This window comes from Heterocephalus glaber, unplaced genomic scaffold, assembly GCF_053883595.1.
Source record: "Heterocephalus glaber isolate CG9 unplaced genomic scaffold, H.glaber_assembly_v1.0 deba00000594, whole genome shotgun sequence".
NCBI lineage: Eukaryota > Metazoa > Chordata > Mammalia > Rodentia > Bathyergidae > Heterocephalus > Heterocephalus glaber.
Window position 1 is genome coordinate 23,428,879 of NW_028258151.1, and position 19,900 is coordinate 23,448,778.

A 19,900-nucleotide genomic window follows, 5' to 3' on the forward strand; every position below is an offset into this window, starting at 1 on the left:
CTTGGCGCCAAAGCTGAGTGGACTAAATACAGATTAGAGAATGAGACAGATGTTCAAGAAGGCTCCTCCCCACACACCCCTCCACCGCCATCTCTGCCAGATTTGGACTTCTGCTCACTTTCCTTTTATACTCTCCCTTCCTGATGGTGTCTTTGGGGAGCATGGTGCTTTTCACCCGAAACTGCCTGTAAGCTGAAAAGAACAGTCACCACCAAATCAATTCCTCATCTATTAACAGGTTGTCTCTCTGTACTTGAGACACAGGCATAACCTGGTTAGACCTGTTTTGTTTGAACACTAACGTGTGAGTTGGCCAAATGCAAATGAGCCAATGTTTGTAATCCTTTATTTTATTCTTTTAAAGGGCTGGGCAGCCAATCACAAGAGGGGGAAGTGACTTAGGGAATTCCCGGTTGGTGGCTTATTGCTTAATATCCTACAAAATGATTTTAAATTATTGTCATATGCATTTATCTTCACTCTGATGAGGGCTCAGACGTGATAACACCTGTGGTTCCCCATCCTGGTAGGAGCTGGCGTGACATCTGCTGGCTGCCTCCACTCCTCTCCATTAGCCAGAGATATTGGATTTCCCACCCAGAATCTTTAGGCAAATGAGGTAAGTCCTTATTTTTAAACCTTCTTTTGGAATTCAAACACCTGCATGGGAAGAGAAGCCTGCCTTGAACCAGACAAATGAAAATAGAGCAGCCTCCCGGAGGTAGCTGGCAAGAATGAAGCTTGCCTACCTGGGCTTACCTCACTGCCTCTTGTTAGAGTTTTATTTCAGGGGCAGCCGAGCTCTTTGGGTGCTATCTGTGGATTTTCTGCCTTGTTTGGACTTCTAATCACCGTGAATTTAAAGCCCCTGGTTTCCCTCTACCTGTGGGGCAAAGTCACGTTCCTGGGTTGGATTCTTCTGAAACAAATAGGCAGATAGGAATAGGTGACTCTGGTGTAGCTTAGTGAACAGTTGATTGGCTAAGTAAGCTTTGGGGGCTCAGAGCACACCATGTCACTCTCTAGAGATGTCTTCTGCTGATAATTTTCCTGACTCGTGAGCTATAGGGAAAGGCCAACTCGACTTTAATAAGTTCCAGTGTTGGAAAATAGCTGGAAATAGGCAGGGAAATTACATCCACATGGGAAAGAGTGGCCAGGCAGCCAAGATAGTGAGGGGCACTGGGGAGAGCTAACCATTTAAAAATGAACTCTGTCTAGAAAAAAAAAATCTATTTAGGCAAAAGGTTTTACCATATCACAAAGGGACAAAGTCATCTTTTGTTCCATAATGGAATATTATGACCAGACAAGCAGACATGACTCAGCAGCAACAAATGCATTAGAAGCAGGGACTCTTTTGATTCTGTTTGGACACCATGAAGAAGGACTGGTCCCCGTGTGGACAGAACTGGGACAGCGAGGAATTAATCTTGTCAGTCCGCAGCAGCACCAAAGTGGTGCCACTTTGTCAATCTGTCCATCTTTGTCAGTTTAGTATCCCAAGCGCTATTGTGGAAGTGCGTGTTGTTAAGATGAAGGGTAAGATTCTGGGAGGTCAAGTACACAGTGTCTCTGCTGGTTGTCTGCAATCATCTCAGTGGCAGGGAGAAAAAGAGTGAGTGTTTGGATTCTGAGAACTTCTGATGAAAGGTTTAGTTTAGGCACTGATTCTATAGATACAGGTGTGAAGTTGTGCGCAGATAGTATCTTTCAGTGTGCAAAAGGGAAGTTGGGGATCGTGTGTGGCAGCATGCTACTTCCACTGAGGTTAAGGAAAGAGTCAATTTCCAACAGGAGAGATGAAGATACATTATTAGTACCAATAACAGATTTTAAGGAGAAAAAAAAAGAATTCATGGTTAAGAAATGCTATCAGAAAAAAATTCTTAAAGAGATTTTAAGAATGACGGTAATGGCTGCATTTAGTTTGTAGAAGGCTCCATTTGTCCTCTTTTTGTGACCTAAAATTCTGGGACTATGAAATAACTCGTTAATTCCGTCTTTTTTATAATATGCCATCACGTAGGACCACACTGCTTCCACACCAATGGCTAATTATGTCTAAAAATGGCGATGGAAATGAAATGGGATTGACAGTCATTTGGAAGTCTGTAACCACGCTTTAAAAATTAATTTCCTTCTCTGTATTTCCACAATATTTTACAGAGGCATTCTAGGCAAATGCTCTACCACTGAGCTATATCCTCAGACATGTGGAAGCATTCCAAAAGAAAGCAACCCTGGAAGAATAGCTGTGCTCAAAGTTCTCTTACACTGGTATTCATGATGCTTTTTAGGAACTTAAAAAAAAAAAAACCTTTATTTTTGTTAGTATGCTTTTTCAGTATATAATGATTGCATTCATCATGGGGAGTTGGTACATAACACAACTTAATTCCCATCGTCCTTAGGACCTTTTAAGGGTGGCTATGGGTAGGGCAATGTATTTGATCAAGGCCTCAAATGGTCTCAAAAAATCTATTACATTAATTTTCTTGCGCTAAAAATTGCCTATTTGTTAAATTCACACACACATTATATATATATACATATATATATATATATATGATTTCTTAATATATTAATATATTGTGTTTTCTCAATGGAAATACCTGGGGCCTTTCCTGACCTCTGAGGAGCCCTACAGTCACACTTCCAATTTCATGTTTGTAGGTGTCTGGAAGTGCTCCCATTCATTGACTAACTTTATCCTAATCCTCTTTCAATATCTTTCTGACTTGTTGAGGGTCTAAGACAGAATAGAACCTGGGAGGTTAAAATGTGTACTCAGTTGAGTGCAGTTGGCTAGTTGGAAACTGGAAGGAACTTGTATAAAGTCTCAGCTCAGAATGGGAGTGCTTTGGGCCAAAGTTCTCTTCCAACGAAGTGGAATTTAGCTTTCGGGAATCTCATAAAGTTTTATTTCTTTCTTATTGCTCCCTGTTCCTTGCTGAATTTGGGAATTTAAGCTCTAGGTTGTGTTTATAGACTCTCTTGCTTTTCAGAAGGCCTGGCATGAGAGCTCTGCTTCATTTATAGCACCCAGCATAGAATTTTATACAAGGAGTAATAAAAAATACAGTGAATGTTTAAATTTTTAAAAAGTATTACAGCCAAAAGACACATTGCCATTAATCCTCTCAAAATACTCCCTCTTGCTTCAAACACACTTATCCTGTTATTCTTATCACTTTCTGAAGCAGTTCAAAAATCCTCTTTCATGTCTTTATAAGATGTGATCAACAATAAGGTAAATACTGCTGCCAAGTGCCATGCAACAGAAAGGCAGGCTCATAAAAACATGACCGTGTGTCCTCATCCACCTTGTTCATTGAATCTGGCACCATGTAGCTTCTAGCTCTTCCCCAAAGTCAAAATGACCACAAAGAGTAAACATTTTGAATCTATTTAGGACATCAAGGCAGTCATGACAGCACAACTAAAGACACTCTACAACTGCCTCAGAAAGTGTCAAGAAGTGTGGGATAAGTGTATTTGAAATGAGGGGAAGTATTTTTTAAAAAAATAATTTTATTGGTACATTTAAGGTATACAATATAATGACGTTCATCATTGGAAATTTGCACCTTTACATAATCTCTCTTGGTTCTTATTTTTTCCCCATTCCCCTGCCCTCCCTTCAGAGGGAAGTATTCTTAGAGTGATTCATGGCAGTATGTCTTTTATTGCAATAATTTAAAAATAATATTTAAACCCAAATCCATGTTTTATCACATCTCGTACAAATCACTGAAAACCTACTCTATGTTCTGCCTTCTCTCCAGATGAAGTCATCTCCAAGGCCCTCCAGATAGACGTAATTTTCAAATGTTGTCTTCTGGGAGAATAGAGTGGGATGGACACCGAGATTGCCATGGTAGTAGCGGGTAACACAAGTGAGAGTCAGCGCCATTGCTTTGAGGAACCAAATATAAATTCTAAACCTGAATTTTGGTGACACCACTCGGCTGCTGTTTCAGGCCATTCCTTTTGTTAAACTAGTCCTCTGGTGGAGTCGAAGCCACAGTCCCTTCCGTTGTGGGTGGGGCCGTGGTTGGGAGGCATTGCTGTGGTGTTTAGAGCCCACACATTTTCCCCCTGCCTTTGTTACCGGGTAACTGAACACAGCGAGGTGGCCTTCAGCGCAGGTAAGCCAAATTTCTGGTGGGGATTTCCCTGAATGACAGGCAGGAGGAAGCCAGCCACTTATGCCCAGTTTCTCTTAAATCTGTCTTCAAATAACTGAACAGAGAGAGGGTGCATAATTGACAACATTTTCATATCTTCTTTGTTATGAAATGTTTTTAAAATAATATTTATTTTAAGTAGCAGGCAATTGGGTTTTTATTAAAAATTGTTAGTTTCTTTAAATTGGACAAGGATTAAAAACGTCAGATTGTTAAGCTATTAGGCAGGAAATCACTGTGAAATGGAGTAAATGGCTCCCAACAACAAGCCATCTCAGTGTGGGACATATTTTTAGTTGACTAGTACTGACATTGCAAGCCAGGAAGTGCTAGAGTAGACATTTCCATGGATCCATCAGTTACTTGATAAACACTTTACTAGATTTCAGAAGGAGAGAAAAAAAATCTTTCTGTAAGAATCTTCCCTGAAGAAGGCAAGACTCCATCTTTGGAGGGTCGGGAGCACAGTGTAGTGAAGGTTGTATGTGGGACACCACGACTGTTTGCGTGACACTTGTCACAAGGGCAGGCAGGAGACCTGACAAAGCTGTGTGGCCCAGGGCAATGCACTCCACCTACTTGGGCTTTAGATTGCTCTTCTAGATAAGGTGGATCATTTCTAAAATCCATTTCAATCCTCAGATTCTAAGGCTGTGGGTGACTAAGGAGGTTGGGGAGGGTGGCTGAGGGGTCACCTATGCCTGGGAGGTCCAGTGGGATCAGCATGAGTCTGGAAACTGGGAAAGGGGTGGGAGATGGTCTCCAAAAATAAGAAAGGAAAGAAGATCAGCAAGTACCCTTAAATGGCTTCCTTGGGACAAGTGATTTTTGAACTTTGGAGGTACCAAGACTCAACACTTAGAGCCTTTATTAGGGGTGTTAGGGATATTAGTTTGCTCCCACATAATAGCCATCTTTCTCTGTTTGCCTCACAAGCCCAAAGCTGGTGAGAGTGTGGAAGTGCTTGAAGCAGGCTGCTTGGACCACAGGGAGCAGTCGCTGTACATGAACAACATTCTAATGGTGCCTTCCATAAAGTATCACAGCAGCCTCCTAAAAGGTGAAATACACTTGTCCATAGGGGCACTCATGAGTTTGCTTGACTGATTGCCTGGGAATTACTGGGTAGACCAGATGAACGTGGACTCACTTCTCCCAGAGGAAGATCCAGTGGGTAATCACAAGGGCAAAAGGACTAGCTCCGCCACTGAGTGGCCCAACTCAGACCCCTGGGGTTCCCTGAGGGCTCAGGTCTGTAGCCAGAGAAACCCAGAGCTTGTAACAGGGTCAAGAAGGGTGTTCCATGTGAAAACACTCATAGGGTATTAATTGACCTTGTTTTAAAAGAGATAATCTATAGAATATTCCTTTGAAAAGTGATTTCACTAGCACTAAGCCCCTTATCTCTGGCTTGTTGGACTCACAATGTCTCCGTCTCATCTTTCCCCATATCCCGGCCTGCTTAGAACCTCCTTCAATAACTTTCCTTTCATTATTAAGGATATTTAATATACAGTTGTTTAAAATATGACCAGCATAGGCACATTCAAAACATGCTTTCTGATGAAACAAACCCTAAATTAATAAGGAATAAAAATGCCCAACTAATAATAGTTTGATAATTAAACTAGTAGACCACCTCTTTTGATGTAACAGCTTATTTTTACTTTCACATGACCTTGTCTCAGTATATGCTTTCTTTGATGTTGCAACTGGGGGGAAGTTAAACTATCATATCTGCCACTTTGTCCTCACATCATGCCATAGACACATAAGTAATCTCGGGGGCTGGACTCTTACTTTTCTAGCTATGGATTTAGGAAAGTTCAGTCATCCCATTAGGCCTTTCTTAGCTTGGTGAAAACTCCCTCTAAAACTCTGTCGAGCATTTCTTGGAACAGGAAGAGGGTCTTTTACTTTTGGAATTTGACAGTAGCCCTTGGAGAATATCCTATTGAGGATATTGGAGGCCATCCTACTGAGACTATTCCAGGATTCATTTTAGGAGCTTTAAAAAAACTTCCTTCTGTAGTGCTGACAGCATATTTTGGAGGATGAAGTAGAAGGAATATGAAAGGGGACACTGTTTTTCTTGTAGTGGCCTGTACATGTGGCCCTAAATTCAACCTCTGCCTCAATTTTGTTCACATAGAAAATCAGAGAGCACCCAGTCACTGCCATCTTAGCTCCACTGAGTAGAAGGCTGTGGTTGGAGGAACACTGATGAAGAGTAGACTTTAACTGGTGTGTATCTGAAGGAGTGGGTCACTGTAAGTTTGTGGCCTAGAATCAGCTGGGGCATGGTATGAAGAGTACTAGATTTAGAGCCAGAATTCTAGGGTTCCAAATTGCTCTGGCTCTGGGTAGTTGAATGACTTTGGGTGAATTATGTAAGCTCTAGTATTTAAATGTCCTCATCTGGAAAATGGGCTTAATAACCTCTACTGCACAGGGATATTGTAAGCATGACATTAAACATAGAGTGTGAAAGCACCAGAATAAATGCTTGCATAAATAATTAGTAAATTGAGAGTGGAAGTCAAGGAGAAATATTCAATTTAGGTGTTTTCAGTGAGTCTCTGTTGGGTCAGAAGGAAAAAGTATTAAATTTTTTCCATTAATGATCAACTTTGGCTCTGCAGAGAAAGAAATGCAATAGATATTTATTGGTCACGGTGGGCAGCAGGGAAATGAGATGATTCGTGTTAACAGAGGACTTCAGGTTTTTATCTCCATTTGACCCTCTGCGTATCACAACACATGGGGCTCCCAGGGAAGAGCTGGAGTGGGCCTACAGCATGTTCCATCCCTGTTTTGGTTTCGCCCCTGTCTTCCACCCGTCCTGGCACACAGCAGCCTCCAGAAGAAACAGTCCTCTCTTTGGACTGTTTACATGACTGACTGGAACTTTCAATACCTACCCTAAAATTCTGAGAGCATCTGCACATGTCTACTGACCACTGCTGTTGAAGGTATCAGCCTTGGGCAAATGCTCTAGAGGTTTTTTGGGAAAAAAAATAAAACAAAACCTAATTACTTATTCTGTCTAGACCCTGTGGGGTCTCCTCTTGGTAACTACTTCAAGTGTTCTGGCCATATGGAAGTGGTTTCTAGAGGCCAAGATGAAGGAGTAGTCCTTGCTATTAGTTAAACAGCCAAAGTTCTCAGCTAGGTTTCCAAGGATTGCTTGGTATCTGTGGAGAATATTCATGGGGCTCCATGAACCTGGATGTGAAAATATTACATCATGATTTTCCATTCCCTCTCATTAAAATTTAACATCTTTTCTTGATACAAATATAGTATTAACTGCATCTGTGACTGTTACCAAGAGCAATCACAAAATTTTTGTATCACATTACACTTGTTGCAGATAACTCAAACTATCATGACCCGATGTCACTGAGGTTATTAGACTGATACAGATAGTCTTACTTAATGTGTTACTAAAGAAGGACATATATTATTATGATATCACATTTATTTAAAAAAAGTATTTCAATAATTGAGATCATTGAGAAGGGACCCACATTCCTCAGTAGGTTGTGAAATGGGTTCATAGTATGAGTAAAAGGTTAAGAACTCTTAATTTATAGCATTCTTGCAGACAGGGCCAATGCAGTGACTTCTGAACAGGACAAGCTGATAGATGGACTCTGTCAAAACAGAGGACAGTGTTCTTCCTCCCTATGGGTAGCCTTGGAGTTGTGGAGGGACCTTGGCATAATAAAAATGATAATAATAGTAATGATTGTAATGATAATAAGAGCTAACATTGGGAGAGAGCTTGTTATAGGCCAGGTGGTTACAGGCACGTTCAATGTCCTATTTTGTAGAATCCTCCCACTCACCTGAGAAGGTAGGTCATGGGGCAGTCAGAGATAGAAAAGACCTCTCACCCTTAATGATGACAGACCCTTGGTGCAATTTCAAGCAAAAATGGGGACCAACCCCCTCTCCAGCATCGTGGGTGTGTAGCATGTGTAGCTACGGCTGGCCTGAGATTAGAAATATTCTGCATTTGATGTAGTGCTCTGCTGTGGTTCTTTTGAAAATCCTTATATGTTTTGAACCAGGGACTTCATGTTTTCCTTCTGGACCAAGCAATGCATCATATGACTTCTCCTGCCTCTGGAGGTGGTGACATTGTTTGGACGAGTGACAATTCCTGATGCTGGGAGTCTTGGAAACGGAGCCCTGTGAGGGTGGAGGTGGTGGCAGGGAAGCTGAGGCCTTCTAAGGAGGAAAGGTGTAGTTTTTGAGTTGATGAGTTTTGTAGTTTAGTTTAAGTTTGGAAGGTTTCCTGCAATACAGTGTAGGAATGTTTGTATTATATGCTAGAAAGGATTTAATTTCTTGGACAAGCTTTCTGATAGGTTTTCTTGCTTCCCTTCCTGATAAGTTTTCATTTTTTACTTTTCCAGAGAGCCGGCTGTATAGGCCAGTGAATTAGGAGAAGCAGAACAAAGTCTGTTCTGGAAGGAAAATGAAACCTAGTGGGCCAAGAATCTGTTGCTCTTGTAGGGAGACACTAAGGAGTTGGCTTTGTTGCCTACTGTTGTTTAATGAGTATCGGAACAAAGGGAAAACTCCACTTTTTCTGAAGAGGAGGTCTTCTAATATGTGAGCAAATCCAGATGTCACAGTGTTTGCTGCTTAAGCTGCGAAGACGGTGACAGAATAAGCTTATGAGGTTCTGTCTGTAATTGAGGGCTAAAATTTTACCAACTGTTACAAGTTCTGGAACAGGATTGTGGACCCGGTGGCAGTGAAAGAGGAGGAGAATTTTTCTGGATGTCTTTGAGAGATTCAGACTTCCTGAATCCATAGTCTCTTTCTTTTTGTCAGTGTGCTGTTCCCAGCCCTCAGGACTCATGTGTGATACTCAGCCATCTGGTGCCCCACCAAGGGGGCCAGAGTTCCTTCTTAATTTTTAGCAGCTTTTTTCCTATTATGATTGCTGCTCTTTAGTTTTGGCTAATAAGTCTGAGGTGGCCTTAGGCAGCCACCTAACCCCTGAGTCAATCTGAGGCCATCCATGGAAGCCAGATGAAGGGTTTTGTTTTGCTTTTGGTACTGGGGATTGAACCTAGGACCTTATGCATGATAAGCAGGAGCTTAACCATTGAGCCACTCCACTAGCCCCTCACACTGCAGTTTAATGGATGAGTTTGAGGAGCTGTGAATTAGTCTTTCTGTAGTGTCTGGACTGATGTGCACTATCAGAGACCTTTTTATTAGGGTGCAAGTGTGATCATTGTGGCTCCTATTCAGATTTAGGGAAAAGTCACTGGAGCCTTCCTCAAAAGATCTCAACTGTCAAATTAAAAGGATGGGATCCTAAGTGATATCCTTCTCTTTAGAAATACAAGGAATCTGTTTTTAAAGCTACAAAGAATTCTGCTACTTTTCCCACCCCTCCCCTACTGCATTTCTTACAATATATCCAGTCCAATTACTAGATCTGTGTCTTGGGGAAGTTGCTTAACTTCTTTGTGCTTCCTCATCTGTAAAATGGGACATTAAATACTGATGTTTGAGGTTCTCGCCAGGATTGAATGAGATAATTCGTGTAAAGCCTAGCTCAATTTGTAAGGCCTAGTAAATACTCAGTTGATGTAAATTATCCTACCGTCAGTTTTTGTTGTTGTTTTGTAATTATGCAGTCTATGAAATTCCACGTTGGTGGCTGTTGATCTTTTCTTGGCTTGAGCTTCTTGCTCTTTTCCTGGGAGGAAATTTGAGTCTTGAAATGGTCAAATCCATTGTCCTTGTCCATCTCACCCCTCCCTGGCTCCAATCCCCACCCTCACCTCCCTCCACCCTTCCCGCATTCCTGTGCAATTGGTCTTATTTATTTTTCAGTCAACTAAGGGTGTTGTTAAATCTTTTCTTCTGCTGCTGCTTGATTTGGTCTGAGGCACTCTACTCCCTGCCCTGCTCATGACAAGTACTCCTGGGAGTGCTCAGCCAGCCATATCCCTCCCTGTTGGATCACCCTGTTCTCAACAGTCCCGGGGAAGCCATGTTCCATGGCCTTTCCCATTAAACCAGTGGTCTGGTGGAAATGAAGGCCCCGTGGCCAAGAAAAGGCTGGGAAAGGTGATTTTGCGGGGGAATATTGAATGTCACTTATGACTATGCTTTCTCCAGTTTAAAAAGATATTAAAAGACTTCCTTTGAGTGTGTGTGTAGAAGGCTGGGCAATGATGCTATTATTTAATTAGTGTTGTTCATGTTCTCCATTCGAGTGATCCTTTTTAGCTTTGGTTCATCATGTGATACAGGCAAACTAATGACAAATGGGAGTGCTATGATGCTCAGATTAGGGCAGAAATGCCACCTGGAATCTCTCAGGCCCTTTCTTCCTGGGACCTCAAATTCCTTGGCAGAACAGGAGTGAGTCTGCACAGCCCACTTTTGAGGTAGGTACAGGTAGCCTCATCTCTGAGACAGGAGGACCGTGATCCAAGGACTCCAGGTTTTCAGATTATACTCTTAGCCCACAGATGGAGGGAAGATGTCTATGAGAGAGGCTAGACTTAGGCTGGAGGTCGCTGGGTTTCTGCTTTAGGTGGTAACCCACAGACCACACCTACTCCCTAAAGCATACTGACTTTCGGAAGTCAGCCATTTGGGAGAGTGCTGTGGTTTGGGGTTCCATCACCTGCAGCAGCCCCCTCTCTGCCCTTGTTAATCTGACTCAGGATCTGAAGCTGGGCTGGCTGGAAGCTGGCCACATCCCTCTGCAGACCTCCGACACCCCTCAGTGCTCTGGTGGAATCAGCCAATGGAAAAGTACAAGGCCTTCTGGGCTTCCTGGCCCTGCCAGCCCCCACTGGCCTGTGTGATGCTTCCTCTTGTTCTGTGGAGTGGGAGGGCAGCACCTAAACTGAAAGCACAGGGTTTTCTTTGGTTTTTATAGGAAAAACAAATTGGCATGAGTGCTCCGTCAAACCAGCTCAGGCTGTTTGGGCAGATGCCTTTCTTTGCTTTTTTCTGTTTATTTTCCAACAAATCAATGCTTAACTGCGTTTTGTTATCGGAGCAGAGCAACAGGTGCAAAAAAATAACTTTGCTGCCAACTCAAATGAAAAGGTAGGGCTTATACCCTCTGGGAGGGATTCAGAAGATAACAGAAGCCCCTGCCAGCAACTGAATTAACAGCTCTGTTTACGGTGGGTTTTATGTTAACAACCTGCTCCTAACCCTGGGCCACATAAACAATCCATTGTCTTGGGAAGGGGCGTTCAGCCATCCAGACAACCATGGGCTTTATTCTGCCCTGAGTGGAGATTAGTTTTGGCAGAGGCTGCTTGGTGAAACTCAGAAGTATTTATCCTGTCTGCCAACTCTGTGTTTTAGCAAGGATTTTCTCTGCAGGCAAAGGCAGGGGGTTGTTAGAGAGAAGAGGATCTGTCCCACTCTTGAACCAAGTTGAAATTTTTGTCAAGGTCGGTTATTCCAAATGCCAGAGTAGGTTACCTGACTCTCTCTGCTCTTGCTCCATTCCATTCCCTAGGGGAGCTGGGGAGTGAGCTCAGCCAGCTTTGGAAAGAGCTACTATTGTTTTGGAAGTGTGTCCTGCTAATAGTCCATCAGGGCAGGGTGCCATCATCAGTGTTTTGTTCACTGTTTGGCCCCAGTATCGTGATGCTGAACACCTAGCAGACACTTGATAAATATCTATATTAATTGGGAGCATGAATAAATATTTGTAATTATTCGAGAAGCATTTCTTGGGAAGAGTCAGTTGCTGCAGAAGGCTGAGACAGTAGTTGATTTGGGGAGGGAAGTATGAGGTTTAACATCCAAGTGGTTAAGTGACCCTGCGCAGGACTACAGAGGGGGTGGGATGAGGTCTGGGATAGCTAGTCACACTTTGAGGCCAGATGACTTGTTCTGGATTGCAGGGTGTGTACTTGGAAGTAAGCAAATGCTGTTGAATCGAACATTTGGGGCTACTGAGTATTAGGAAAATTTTGGTTATTGTTTGTTTTGGGTACTGGGGATTGAACTCAGGCCCTTGCACATGCTAGACAAATGCTCTACCATGAGGTACGTTCTAGATTCTTTTTATTTTATGTTTTTACTTTGAGACGAGGTGTCACTAAGCTGCCCAGGCTGGTCTTGAACTTGTGATCCTCCTGTCTCAGCCTCCCAAGAAACTGGGATTACAGGTATGCTCCCCCACACCTAGTTGTTTTATTTCACATTGGTAAATGATACAGGAATAGTTTCTTCTCAGGTGGTTTGGAGCTAGAATTCTCCTGACTGAATCTTTTGTCTTTAACTATACAAGGATTTCCTGTGTATACAGACATTTATTCAAAGGCTGATATTTCTCAGAGTTAGTTACCTTGTGGTGGGAAATTGAGGGGAGGCAACTGAGTCCGTAGAGTAGAAATTCTCAATTGTGAGAATGGCCCAGGATTCATCCAGGGTGTTTGAAATGCAGACTGTGATTGAGAGGACTGAGATGGGACCCCAGAAAAATTGAAGTTTAACCTCTGCTTAGATGACGACGACACAGCCATCTATGGACCAAACTTTGAGAAATGGCTACCATCCTCTTCAACCACATAAGAAACGGCATCCTGGGAGTCATCATAGACGCTCCAGTCCCCACATCTGTGCCTTAACAAAGACCCACAAAGATCCATGCCTGTAATAAGAAGCAGGACCTGTATTTTTGCTACACTTTCTTGCTAACTCCAACTTATGGTTGTTTGTTTGATTTTAGAATAAAAAACAGGCAGAGTGGGGAGAGAGATTTTGAGGTTCAGAATTGGTGGGAAAAAGAGTGAATTCTTGGGAATGACCCTTCCAGGATATAGCATACTTTAGCTACCCCTGGAAAGAAACAATGGGGCCTTTCTGGCCTCAACAGAGGAGCAGAGGCAATGTCAAAGTCAAGGCAGAGAGCAGAATTGAAATCTCGCAGGCCTTTTCTCAGAGGTGGGAGGAAACTTATGTCTCCCAACCTTGACTCTATTACAAAGTTTTTAACTTCTAATCTAACGAGTGTGAGAGATATTTCTCAAAGATCCCTGGTGCCTGTACATCTTTAGAGTCAATAGATAATCTTCAGAAGCTTTGGGTCTCACCCAATACGTAAGAATACAATGAAAGTGGACGTGGGTTTTTGGTAGAAGCTACCATGTCTATTGAGGACTCAACAGACTCTGTGACCATTAAGATTCAAAGCTTGCCCTATTCTTAGTTTGCTTACCTGAGTAGGATTGATAAAGGCCCTGTGGATTATTTAAGACAATCTTGTCTTTTGATGTACTTCGGTACGTGTTTCTGTATGTGCCATCTTGTCTGGCTTTGGCACCAAGGACATCAAAGATCAGCATGATATATTTATTTTCAAATTGTTTATAGTCAAGAAGCTGAACCTATAATGTATCCAGACTTTGCCTCCCAATATTATCACAAAAAGGCTTGAAACTCCAGAAATAATACTTCTCAAGATGCCCCTGGGAACATGAAATGCGTGTTTCAAAACACATCATGAAGGTTTAAAATTACCTGTGATGTAATCCCAAGGGGATCAAATACATTCCCCAAGCTTGATTCACATTTTGATTCATTTGTAAAAGCACAAATTATTGTCTGTATTATGTTGAGCCACATTTTGCACGTAGGTGAATTATCTTTTCTCCTCCTTGGGAATCGGTCTTTGAAATGAACACCAGCCATATTCAAACAGGAAGTCAGGAAGCTGTTACAACATCCCGAGGGCAAATGCTGTGAATTCACCTGTTACTGGCAATGATTAAGAACTGCACAGGGTCTCCATGTTGCTGTCATCGCAAAAGCCTAATTGTGTTTCTGGTTTGAGGAGTATAAAGGTCCCACAGCAGCCAGTTCTGTGGCGGTTTGGGGTTAATGTGGTTGAATGAAAAAGACACACGATGACCTCACCTCTCAGACCCTTGGGGCTGGGGCCAGGAAAGGCTGACACTAGCCCTGAGGGAGATCTGTCCTGTGGCCTTGGTAGTTCCCAACCTGCACCCTTGCAGCAGGGGCAAACGTGTGTTTTGGCCTGGGGACTAATTCGGCTAAAGCGCAAATAATTATGGGCCAGGTTATTTCCCAGATATATAATTAAAATAACTTTACTGATTCGTAGGAGGATGTGTATATATGTATTTATGTAAGTATGTATGTATATATTTTTGTACATATGCTTGATAAAGGTGTAAGGCAGCAGAGGGCGATGCTGTGATCAGGGATAGGATGAGGGAGTTGAGGTTAAGGATAAGTGAAAAGCAGCTTTAATCTCAGGCAAAGCACCTCCTTGGGTTTGTTGCTAGAAAGTCTGACTTTAAATTCTCTTCTATCCAATTTTAGCTAAACTGAGTGACCTTGAACAAGTTCACTAACCTCTCTGAGCCTCAGATAGAAATTTGTTAAGTGACATAATGCTGCATAGATTGTTGCAAGCACTGACTGAGATAATGCTTTTAAAAACCATTAGCACAGGCCAGCACATCTGAAGTGATCAGCACAACCTAGTTGCTACAGTATAACAGTAACACTAAATACATTCAGTCCTGAGTCTCAGTAGCCAGCCAGTGAGTTAAAGAAAGATCTGCTTCCTTCTGAACAGGCCTAAACTGGATGGTGTTTGTCTCACCAGAGACCATTTGAGCAGTTGTTGGCTTCTTAAAGTCCTGAGAGTGTGGGAGAGCATCTGAAGCTGAAGTTCGTGACTCCAGCCCCATGCCAGGGTCCCAGGAGTGTCTCCTTCTCTTTGCCTTTCTGTCCCTATAATGCCAATCCCAGACCCTGCTCTTAGCAGCAGTTGAGCACTTCCTGTGGGAGGGACGCTGCGGGATATGAGCCGCTGGGGCTGCCTGCTGCACCCGCATTTCACACTGGCTGCTCTCTTTCTTGCCTCTGCACTCAGCTCTGGGCTTGGGGGTGCAAAGCAAGTGGTGAAGCCAGGGCATCGTGCCCTCCCACGTTGCTTGGCAGCCTTGGCACAGTGTGGCTGGTGAGAGGAAGGGGAGCAGGAGGGATACCTCTCAGTCCTAGGGCCAGAGCTGTGCCCACAGGGCAGGGGCATGTCTCCTGCGGACAGGGCCCTGGCTGTCGGAGCTCAGTGCTAGTGGAGCAACCCCAGGACAGCACCAGGATGATGATGGGTGGGAAGGCACAAGAGGCTGTCCCAGGCTGGACAGTGCCAGGCCACTGGGACTGGAGGACATTGTGCAGACGACAGAGATCTGAGGCTGTGCTTAATGTGAACTTGGCTCTCCGTTTCCCCTTTGGACATTCGAAAAATAACAAAAATTGGTATTATTACAAAAACCTGCTAACATTTATCAAGCACTTACTGTGTGTCAAATACTTTCCCAAGCACTTTGCAGGGATCATTTCATTTTGTCTTCCAGCCACGCTTTCCGTATCATACACATTTTGTAAATGAAGAAATTGAGGTCGAGCGAAGCTAGTGACTTGTCTAAACTTGTCCCATTAGCAAATCAGCAACACCATATTTGAACCATGCCCGTGTGATTCCAGAGGCCGGGGCTCTCTGACCATTACATTCTCCTGTCTCTGGGGAGTCTAATCCTATCCCAGGAATGTCCCCACGGCCAACCAACCCAGCTTAAAGAGAGATGGGCTCAGATCCTATCATAAGAGCTAACACTGACTCGACATTTGCCTCGCATGAGGCAATGTGCTGAGTACTTTATAAACATCCTCATTTAATCACTCATCAGTTCCATGTTTTCTGTTATATGGGGAAACTGAGGCTGCAGAGAGGACAGAACTTCTCCTCAGGTCAACACAGTCACCGAAGGGCAGGACAAAAATTTCAACCCTCATTATCTCCATCATGGTAGTTTTTAAAGTTGCCCTCAAGACACAAGGCAATGGGAGCCTGAGCGGAAATCTCTTTACATCCTTAAAAATATCTGTTCGGCTCTGATTTAGTGGGATGCAGTGTCTATGACTCACCTTCTGCTTTGGGCAGATTTGCCACTAAGTAGTAGCCAAAAATGTTAGGCTGTTAAACTTTAGGGTCTGGCCAAGGGCTGCATTCCCCTGCATTCTTTCCCTCACAGAGACCCAGCCTATGCCCGGGGCTGGCCAGGCTGGGCCTCCTGCAGGAGAGAAACAGGCCTGTGACAAAGACCCAGAAAAAGGAGTGGGATTCGGTGGCCATGGCTGTGTCTGTGGTGGCTGGAACAGAGCAGTCCAAATCTTGAGCAGCTTACAGTGCAGGGGTTGACATTCACCTCAAACTACTCATTAAAACAGGGATGGACAGAGTAGGCTATGTCTCCTGCCAAGTTGCAGGCTGTGGCTACTCAGTGCTTTCCTGCCGCAAAAATGTTTCAGATTGTTCAAGTCCTCATGGTCCCCTAAGTTTTAGGGGAGCTGATGGCTCAGGGGCGTTGCTGCCCACAGTGGAACAGCTCCTGGCTGGAGGCTTGTCACACAATGCTTATCTGTGCTTTAGTCTTTTGGGTAGTATGTCCCGCATCTTCTCTTCAAATAAGGTGGAGACTTCTGTCCCTCAAGTCGTTTTTATGAACTTTTGCACAGAAGGGTGAAATTTTGGGGTGAATGTGAAAGTCCAACCCATCAATAGGGGCAGGGAGTCAAATTCTCTTCCTTTTGATTGTTCCTACCCACGATGGGCATCTGAGAATATTTATGAAGAAATCCCTGAATATTTGGGTTTGAAATAAAATTTAGGTTTTTTTTTTGGTATGTGTTCAGTTTTTAATAGTGCAAGTAATTTATCCTATATTTCCGAACACACACCTACAACCTGGGCCTAGGTGGAGGTGGCTCCATACACAGTGCCTTTTCTTAAACCTCCATTGATTAGGCAATTGCTCTGTTTGTGCCAGGTGCTGCAGTGGGCTCTGAGGTTCCTATCCTGTTTAATCCTCAGCCAGCCTAGGCGGCAGGGACTAATGCTGTCTGTTTTCCAGGAGAGGAAACGGCAGCTTAGAAAGTCTAAGAGACAGGCCAAAGTTGCCACATCAGTGAGACGGCAAAGCCCAATCTGTCTGCCGCCACAGGCTTTGTCTTCAGCCATTGATCTCAACCAGAGGTGATTTGGCTCCGGGAGACATTTGGGGGGAGGGGTGCTACTGACATCTAGTGGGTAAAGATACTGCTAAACATCAGATGATGCATAAGACAGCCCCAGAGTAGAGAATTCTCCAATCCCACCTATGGCCATGGTTATTGCTGTACTATTTATACCAGCCAGGATAGGGACACAGCCAGTGGCCACTGACAGGTGAATGGATGAACATGTGTATACTCATGAGGGAATGTTATCAGCCATTAAAAAGAGTGAAATCCTGTCATTTCCGGCAAAGTGGACGGAACTGGAGGACATTGTGTTAAGTGACGTAAAGTACGTACAGGACGACAAATACTGCAGGTTCTAACTCATTTTTGGCAACTAGAAAAGTTGACCCCTCAGAAGTAGAGAGGAGCAGCCCACTAGAGATGGGGAAAGGTGGGGAGAGGGAGGGGCAGAGAATGGTTGGAAAACAATACCAAATATGCAGTTAGTTAGGAGAGGATTAATTCTAGTATTTTAAAGCACAGTATATTAACTATAGTCTATGGCAAGCTCTATTTCAAAATAACTAGAAGAGCTCAAACTTTCTCCACATATAAAAATAAGACATGTTTGAAAAGATAGAAATACCAATTATTTTGATTTGATCATTACACATTGTATACATTTATTGAATTAATCTACTACATCTCAGAAACATATATAGATATTATGTGTTAATTTAAAAAAATTAAAAGAGAAAGGGTAGAGGGGGTGAAGGGCTCACAGGGAATGGGGAAAAAATAAGAACCAAGATACAGCATGCACAGGTACAAGCACCCAATGATAAATGTAAATGTATTGTATGCCTAAAATGTACCAATAAAAGAATTTAAGGAAAAAAAAGTTACTCTAATAGTTAAAAAAAAAAAAAATTAACAGAGAATTATTCAGCCCCAAATTTCAGATGAGGGGATATTACAAAACCCTCCTTCTAACAACTACCTAATATGGCTGGGGATCTCTTCCTCTTTCCTTCCCATTCTCTCCATTTCCTCTAAAAGCTGAAGATGGAGAGAAATGAGCCCTTTTCCAGCGTACTTCGGACATGCAGATTGCCATAGTTCTTCGTTATGCTCTGAACTAGGGTTGCAGTCCTGGAAGAAGTAAAATGTGTTAAGATTCTTCTCTAGAATTACTGTTAAAAGGAAGGAAAGGGGAGCTTGTGTGTACAGCACTGGACTAGATACCTTTAAACCCACTGTAGGAGTGACTCTTCCAAATAGTTCTTAGGCTTAGAGCAAATCACTGTTACCCACCTCCCAGTCCCACCCTATTTAAACCAGTGAAGAGCAATGAGCCTCAAAGAGGTTAACATACCAAGCTCACATGGCTGAAAGATGGGACCTGGAATCTAGCTGGGACCTTTGAGTCCAAGGCTCTGTTTCACAGACGTGATCCATTTTTGTTTTAAAGGAAATAAGGACAGCTATGTTGAAGAAGAAGGGAGCTGAAAATAGAGCATTAATAGTCCTCCTACTTTTTAATTAAATGGTTGCTTTTTATACCCTATAAAGCAATCACTGTATACCATGGAAAGTCCAGATCAGTGTATGGGGGTGTGGGTGTATTGGTTATAATAGGATTTTTTTACAGTTCTTGAGGTCCTTTCATTATCCATTATCTCATTTGGTCTTCTCAACCATCTTGGGAGGCTGGTGGAGGAAAATGTCTTCATTTTATTCCTGAAAATCTGGGCCTTGGAGTGGAGTAGGATGTAGCCAGAGGGTTTACGGATAACCAGCCCCCAGAAGGCACTCTCCCTGCAGCGCCCGAGGGGTCTGAGTCCCTGACCCTCTTTGCTCACAAGCCTGGTTCAGCACCAGTGAACTCTGACTCACTAAGGGTTAAGCCACATAAACTCTTTTATGAGTGGTAACCATATAATATGCCGCGTAAAAAGGGCCCCTCACGGTGCTGGCTGCTTTCCCTTGGAAAGGGGGTGCAAAGCTTGGGATCTCAGGTCAGTACAGCTTGGGGAAGGGGAAAGCTCTGACCCCGTAGTCCTAGAGGCTTCTCTGTGAGGTGGGAATAGTTCTGGATGCTTCCAGGTCACAGTGAGAAATGGCACTTGCCTTCTGGAGAGGAACTGAGAATTAGCCTGAGACATTTATGATTTTTTTTGTATTACTTGCTAATTTTTCTATATACACAAATACATGAATGTCTCACTCTGGTTTGGTCTTGTTCCCATTTTACAGCTGGGGAAAGTGACACTCAGGAAGTTATTGACTAGACAGATTTGGAACTCGAGGTCATCCACAAAGGGTAGTTGACCTGGAAATCCAAGCCACATATCCCCATTTCCAAAGCTGAGCGGCCCCCACTTTCTGGTAGTTAGGAAGCAGCCAATCAATCCTCTGAGCTGCTTGAGGAGCCAGCTCAGAGGTGACTAGCCAGGTCTCGCTCCTGATGAAATGGCCACTGTGAAAGAGCCCTTGTAGGCCAATCCCTGAGTTAGAAGTTGAGGTGAGCCTTCCCTGGCCTCCTCCCCAGGTGGAGGGCCATGCTCCACGCAGATGGGCTGGGCTCTGAGCTCCCGCCCTCTCTCTCAGGGTTAAACAGTAACCTTTCCACTGCTTGTGGGTGATCAAGAGCTACCCAG

General features: G+C 43.4%; 1 protein-coding gene across 4 annotated transcripts in view; it reads left to right on the forward strand.

Moving 5' to 3' along the window:
- Positions 1-433: 433 nt before the first annotated feature.
- Positions 434-19,900, forward strand: part of Ehf (ETS homologous factor) — a 41,584-nt gene continuing 22,117 nt past the window's right edge. The window contains exon 1 of one of the 4 annotated variants that reach the window (XM_004852054.4): positions 434-619. The gene's annotated coding sequence lies outside the window, so the exon portion shown is untranslated. The other 3 variants (XM_004852050.4, XM_021264375.2, XM_087205594.1) reach the window with 3 other exon arrangements.